We start from the raw sequence: 6814 nt of genomic DNA on the forward strand, positions 1-6814 counted from the left end.
CCCGTGCGGGCCGGGCGGGCAGGGGCAGCAGAGGTGGCTGATGGAGGGCTGACGGGGATCCACACACGAGGAGCTGGGGCGGGAGCTCCTGAGACTGAGAAATTCAACTGCACCTCAGAGCAGCAGGCGTCCCGGCAAAATTACTCCTTTTAATCTAAATTTGATGAGGCCAGGGCCGCCTTTCAGCTAGGAGAGAGGGAGGCGTGTTACAGAGTTCCCCGCCTGAGTCCTCCCCACCACTGCCCCCGGGGAACCTGGCTTACCTTCTCAGGTGGCTCCCTTCTCTTCCCTGCCACGGACAGAGCCCCAGGTGCTGGACACACATTCCTCCGAGACCAGGACGTAATTTTTATCGACCAGATCTTTCCCTGCCGCTGCCTAGCCAGAGCCCCCTGGGTTCTCCAGCCAGGGTGACCGAAAGGACTGGTTTGCCCAGGACTGAGGGGGCTTCCTGGGATGCAGGTCGTTCAGTGCTAACACCAGGAAAACCCCAGGCAAACCCTTTTTCTAAGAAAGTTTAGAAGGGCTTGTGGGATACCCTTCTCAGAACAGCTGGGGGCCATCCCGGAAGGCAGGAGCACCTGTTGTTACCTGAGCAATCTACCCGCCCAGGGAGGAAGCTGGGTCTTATCACTTGTCATTAAACCCCGTTCCCTCCTCTCAACGTCCGGCACCACCCTCGACCAAGTGATCAGACATCAATCCTGAAAGCAGGGCACCCTGACTCCTCCCCCTCGCTCCTGTCCCCACGTGCTTGCCCTGCCCACTCCAAATACCCCCTCGCTCCTCTGTGCCCTCCTCTCTGTCCACCCGCACTGCCACTATCTGCGGCACCTGCTCTCGGTAGAACAGGGCTAATGGTTCGGGGCAGCCCCGCCTAGCCCAGGTGCCAAGGCAGGAGGGACGTGCTGAATTATGTCCCCTGAAAAGATGTGTTGGGCTCCCAAGCCCCAGTGCCTATGACCTTATCTGGAAATAGGGTCTTTGCAGATGTAATCAAGTTCAGATGAGGTCATTAGGATGGGCGCTGATCAAATATGACTGGTGTCCTTGTACGAGGAGGGAAATTTGGACGCAGACACACACACCGGGAGAGGACAGCCATGTGACTACGGAGGCAGGGGTTGGAATGCTGCCTCTATAAGCCAAAACACGCTGTCTTGCTCCACTGCCCTGCCTCGTCCAACTTCAAAGTGGCCAGGTCATGGGCCACCCCTGACCCCACTGAACCCAGGTCCAGGGGCTCAGGTCACTACCATGTCCCCTCTGCCGCCCCCACCCAAAACAGAAGAGACAGGAAAAAGCACCCCGCAGGCTTTTCGTCCCCAACTAACCGCCCAGACCTACCCCAACCAGAACAGAGAACTGACCTGGCACCTCAAAACCGTAGCTCCCTTTATTTCCATGCTCCCCTCGGAGACCCTCTGCAATGCAGGAGTCCTCGCTTGGGTCCTCGCCCAGGCAAAGCCTGAGATGAGGGCACGTGGAGGGTGGCTACCTGGGAGGTGACCCCAGGGGGCGGGAATGAAGGAGCGAGAGGGTAACACGGGCAGCAGAAGCTAACGCACGCGTGCTGTTGAGGCCACCACCGTGAGCAGCGGGGCGCCACTTCCTCCAGGACCTCTGACGAGGAGCGCGGCCTGTCTCCCAGGAGTGGGCCCCGGCAGGACGAGTGGCGGGGGCGTCTGCCTGTTGCCCCTGCACTTCCAGCCGCACACACTCGTGGGCCAAGGGCGCACCCTGCTGAGCTCTCACCAGCATCCTCCACGTCGGAGGCGCCGGGGCAGCAGCGGGGATGCGTGCCCTTGCTGGGGGCAAGGTGGCACCAGCGTGACCGCAGGGGCGGCCTTCAGGGAGCTGTCTCCCGGCTGGCCTGGCTCAGAGGTGAGGCTGAGCGGACACGAGGCAGCCCCCAGACTGCCTGCTCGGTAGATAAATCTTTCCGCAGACCTTTGAGGAAAGACTCATCCTTTACACCCAGGTGGGGAGTTGCTCTCCTCCTTGCAGGTCTGGGTTATGAAGAAAGAGAGAGGGTGGTACACAACGTGAGAGCCTTCGATGTTGTGTCTGCCCGTGTTGCAGGCCCAGGAACCCTCCCGTGACCAGGGGCCGCAGAACAGAGCGCAGAGCAGTCGGAACCGTGTCAGCTTCAGAGGCAGCCTGGGGCGGAGAACCCAGCAGCAGGGGCGGCTGGGAGCAGAGGAGCCAATCGGACATCCTGGCTCACCTGCCTGCGGGTCTTTCTGAGCCCAGAAGCCAGCACAGGTTGTCCCCGGCCTGGAAATAGGCTGGGCTCCAGAAGAGCTTTGAAAAATCTGCTGTTTGGAGCTGGAAAGCGTCTTCCCATTGAAACAAGATTGGGCATGGCTCCTCGGCCCCGCCCAGCACACAGGACACCCACCGTGCCTCAGCCGCCAAAACTCAGGACTATCCACGGGTCAGCACGGAATAGGGTCCCTGTGCAAAGTGCAATCAGGATTACGACTCGGGGAGCCAGGGCCACATAGTCCTCTTGGCAGCAAGGCCAGGGGTCCTCCTACTCCCCGCCTCTCAACCACCGGGCAACCGCAGCAGACAGTTTCCAAGCTCCAAACTTCTGATGGTGATTCCTGTGGCACAGGGGAGGGGGCAGGAGAAGGGGACACTGGCCCTCTTTCTGGCTGTGTCCTAGGCTGTGCCCAAGGACTAGATAGAGGTCACCGCCAATCCCAGCTCCTTGTGGCCAAGGCTGGCTCAGACCACAGCTCTGCAAGCTCCTCCTTCGAGGTCTATGTGCTCCCCTGGGACTCCCATTTTCCAGATGGGAAAACTGAGGCCCAGAAGTACCTAGCAAGTTGCTGGCAGAATCCAGACCAGGACCCCCATCCCCCAGCCAGCCCACCTATTTGCCACGAAGGGACAAGAGAGGCTCCTGTTCATTGGTAACGAAGGCTGCTCAGCCTCTGCCTCGGGCGGTAGCCTGGAGCGCATCTTTTGAGAAATAACAGGTATCGCTTTATCTTCCAGGGGAAAAAATAACCGTGGAAAACGTCTGCAATTACAGCTCATCACCGCTGACTGCGGAACCGCAGTCTGAGTACCGGGTAATCAGAAGCCCGGAGACAACGAGATTTGGGCTTTACTTAGCACCTTTCTGCTCCCCTACCTCAAACCTCGCGTGACGTGACAGCGGGAGCCGGTTTCACAGGCGCCGCTGCGGCCTTGCCGCAATCTTCCCTTACACAGATCAGGCCTCTGGCCCTTGGCAGCCCACGGAAATTCTGACTCCCGTTCCTTCCCGCAGGCTGGACTGAGTGTCGCTGGGCCTCCTGGCCCCGCTCGGCCCTTCTCTCTTGTCCATTTCATCTTTTATCCAACAGCACCTGTTGAGTGACACCTTTGTAGCAGTCACGGAGAGAGGCAGGCAAGGCCCTGTCCTCATAGAGATCATAGTCCAGTCTGGGAGACAGAGAGCACACAAGCCAACGCATGAATAAAAGAATCACAGCATGTCACAAGAGCTATGAAGACACTTCAAGGATGACGGGGCCGACAGTGACACTGGGAGGACACATGAGGGCGGTCAATGAGAGCATCTCTGAAGAAGTGACATGTCAGCTGAGACCTAAGGATAAGAATGAGCTGGTTGGTTGTGATCAGAGGTGAGGGGGCAGCAGGTGCAAAGGCCCTGGGGCGAGAAAGGTTCTAAGCACCATGGGAAAGCCAGAGGGTGCCCAGAACACGGTGAGAGAGGAAGAGTATCGTACAAGGGGAGCTTGAAAAGGCAGCAGAAGAGATGCCACATGGAGTAAAGGTGTTTGGATTTGAAGGCCATTGCTGAGTTTTAATCAAAGGAATGAAACAAGCTGATCCGTACTGGGAAAATTTCATTCCGGCCACTGGGTGGACAATGGGTCAAATGGCAAACGGCAACGTAGAGGCAGGTAACCAGCGAGGAGGCCGCCCCGGGGACCTGGGTGATGGCAAAGGAAGTGGCGAGAAGGCTATTTACCCAGATGTGTTTAAACAGAGCCCCCAAGCTGGGCTGCTGATAAGGCAGATGCGGGGTGTGGAGAGGATGGAGCAGGATGCCCCCAGGCCCCTGGCCAAGCAGCTGGGTGGGCGGGAGCCATCTGCCCAGGCGGGCGGGGGGCAAAGGCACGCACAAGTCACAAATCCTGAGCCACAGCCTATTTGCCCCCAAACTCGCTCCTCACCCTGCCCAGCCCTCTCTGTGTCACAGCATTTCCAAGGCTCCTGTGTCACCTGGGTTTGGCCAACAGGAGAGGCTGGCAGGGGGCAGAGGGCAGGAGGAAGAAAGGAGCCAGGACCTCGCTACCCCCCTTCTGCCAGGAAGCAGCGGCAGCTCCTCTGGGGCTCCGGCCGCAGCAGACAGCCCCCAGGGCCACAGCGCCCACGGTCCCTGGGGCTCGGGAGCACCACCTCGCCTCCCCGTCCCCCACCCCCAAATAGTCACAGCTCCCTGCTCTTGCTAATCTCTGGGTTACTCTGCCTCGTTTGGCTTCTCAGCTCTGCCATCACCTGTGTAACCAAAGTCCTATTAAAAATTCCCTCCGCCTTAGGTTTTGGAGCGGTTTATGTATTCCTGATTGGAACTTAGCCGGTACATGAAATGTCTGGCTGAGGTGGGAGGCGCAGAGTTGGTCCGTGCGGAGCTTAAAATTTTATTCTCATATTGATCTTATCTCCTAGAATTCTGAGTACCAGCCTCCAACAAGCAGAGTTAACCACAACTCCCCGTGGAATATAAAACCACAGGGTCTAGAGGCCGAAAGAGACCTTAAAGACGTCCTACTCCTGACACCTACCAGTGCTGGACCCTCTGTAATGACCCACCAAATGGCCTTAAGCCTGGGCTGATTACCTGCAGTGACAGTGTATTAGTTAGCTATTGCAGCGATAGTGCTGCGTAACGAACCACCCCAAACTCAGTGGCTCAAAACAACAAGCGGTTCCTCTTCTTGCTTGTAGGTCTACAGGTGGCTTTAGCAGCTCTGCCTCTGCTGAGGGTGGGTGGAGCTTGGTCCAGTAAGGTTTGAGTCTGCTCCGTGTGTGTGTGTGTACATTTTCCTTAGACCAGAATCTTTTGCGCATTCTTCTGACAGATCACAGGAGCTCAGAAGCACAGCCAAACCACACAAACATATTGGTGGCCTCTGCTGACATCGTGTCTGCCAAAATCCCATGGCAAGTCACATGGCCGAGAGCAGCCTGTTCTCCCCAACCTGTTCTCTGACACCTCTCGCTGTCTCTCTACCCTCTGTGCCTGCCCGGCCCTCCTCGCTCCTTGCGCCCGCTCACCTCTGGCGCCCTCCCTGCACCTCTGCAGCCTTCACTCTCCGCCAAGGAGACAGTGAAGAGTCGGCAATAATGTCAGGCAGCGCGGTGATGGGGACCGTCCGTATCTTCTGAGCCCGTCCAGGAAATCCAAATGCACCCTGAGGGGTGATGGGGGATGTTTGAGACTCGGGCCGTGGTGTGAGCTCTGAGATGTACGTCTGCAAGGACTGCAGAGCGGGTCCAAACTGCAGGGGTCAGACGGAGCAGAAATCACTGTCCCCAAGATGTGTGGAGAAGGATTTGAGGATGGGGTGGGGGTGGGGGCATTGGGCTTTGCAGCCAACACACCTGGCTTGGCTTCTCTCCAAGACCCACTGCTGCTAGCGGAATGACCAGGGCAGCTGGCTCAGCCTCTCCAAAACTCAGTGCCATCATTTGGAAAAATGGGGCAATAATGCAGAGTTCGTTAGGGCGCTGGGTCACAAGTAACGGGAATGCACACAAACCAGCTAAAGACAAACGGGGAACTGGCTCTCGTAGAACACGAAGAACAGGACAGGAGCCCGTTTTCTTCTGCTCTTTGTCCCTGCAGACTGGCATCTTCCACCTCCCGGCCAGGCTGGGGAAAGCCTGGGTTTGTATGTTGACATTCGGCTTCCTGGAGAGATCTCTCTCTCTCTCCTGTCCCAATTCCAAATTCCCACAAGGTATCTGGTCCAGTGGGTCAGGTGACACGCGAGGGCCAGTCAGCCGTGGTTACAGCACTTTAATCTGAGGAGGGAACTCGGAGGCACTCGGCTCCACTCAGATTAGCCTGGACAGGCAACTCCAGTCGTGGGTGAGGTTGTGACGTGCTGACCCCAGAGCCCCACCTGGAGCCGTGCCTGTGGGGTGGGGGAGAGCGAGTGTCTTTCTCTCCCTCCCTCTCTACACCCTTCGCCTGTGCCGCCCGCAGTCTCCTAACTGGTCCTGCACTTTCTCTACTGCTCCACGCCCCATGCCCCATTCAGCAGCCGGAGCGCTGAGTTCAGATTTATAAACCAGACCGAGTCAGGTCCCTGCTCACAGGGCTTTCTTTAACCCTCGGAATAACGCGTGAACTCCTTACACTGACCCACAAGATCCTGGCGGACCTGGCCACTGCCCACCTAGCTACTGCTCCCCTCCCCGCCCCGCTCCTGGCGCGCTGGCCTTCCTCTGCTTCTCTAATCCGCCAGGCTTATTCCTGCCCTGGCACCAACTGCTTCCTGGGCCCAGATCACCCTCCTCCCACCACCACCCCACCCCCAGTTGGTCTTCACATGACCAACTCCTCTTGTCTTCCAGCTCTTCGCTGAAAAGCAGCCTCCTCCAGCAGCCCTCCCCGACTGCTCTATCTACAGAAGCTGCTCAGCTGCCCCAGACCCATCACCCACTGGTTTCTCTGCACCGAACTTAATCTCCATCTGTGCTTTTCAAATTCACTCACTTGTTCCTACTCTATCACTCACCAAAATATGATCTCCATGAGAGTAAGGACCTGATCTCTTGTATT

The sequence above is a fragment of the Propithecus coquereli genome, unplaced genomic scaffold, assembly GCF_000956105.1.
Source record: "Propithecus coquereli isolate 6110/MARCELLA unplaced genomic scaffold, Pcoq_1.0 Scaffold76, whole genome shotgun sequence".
Lineage (NCBI taxonomy): Eukaryota > Metazoa > Chordata > Mammalia > Primates > Indriidae > Propithecus > Propithecus coquereli.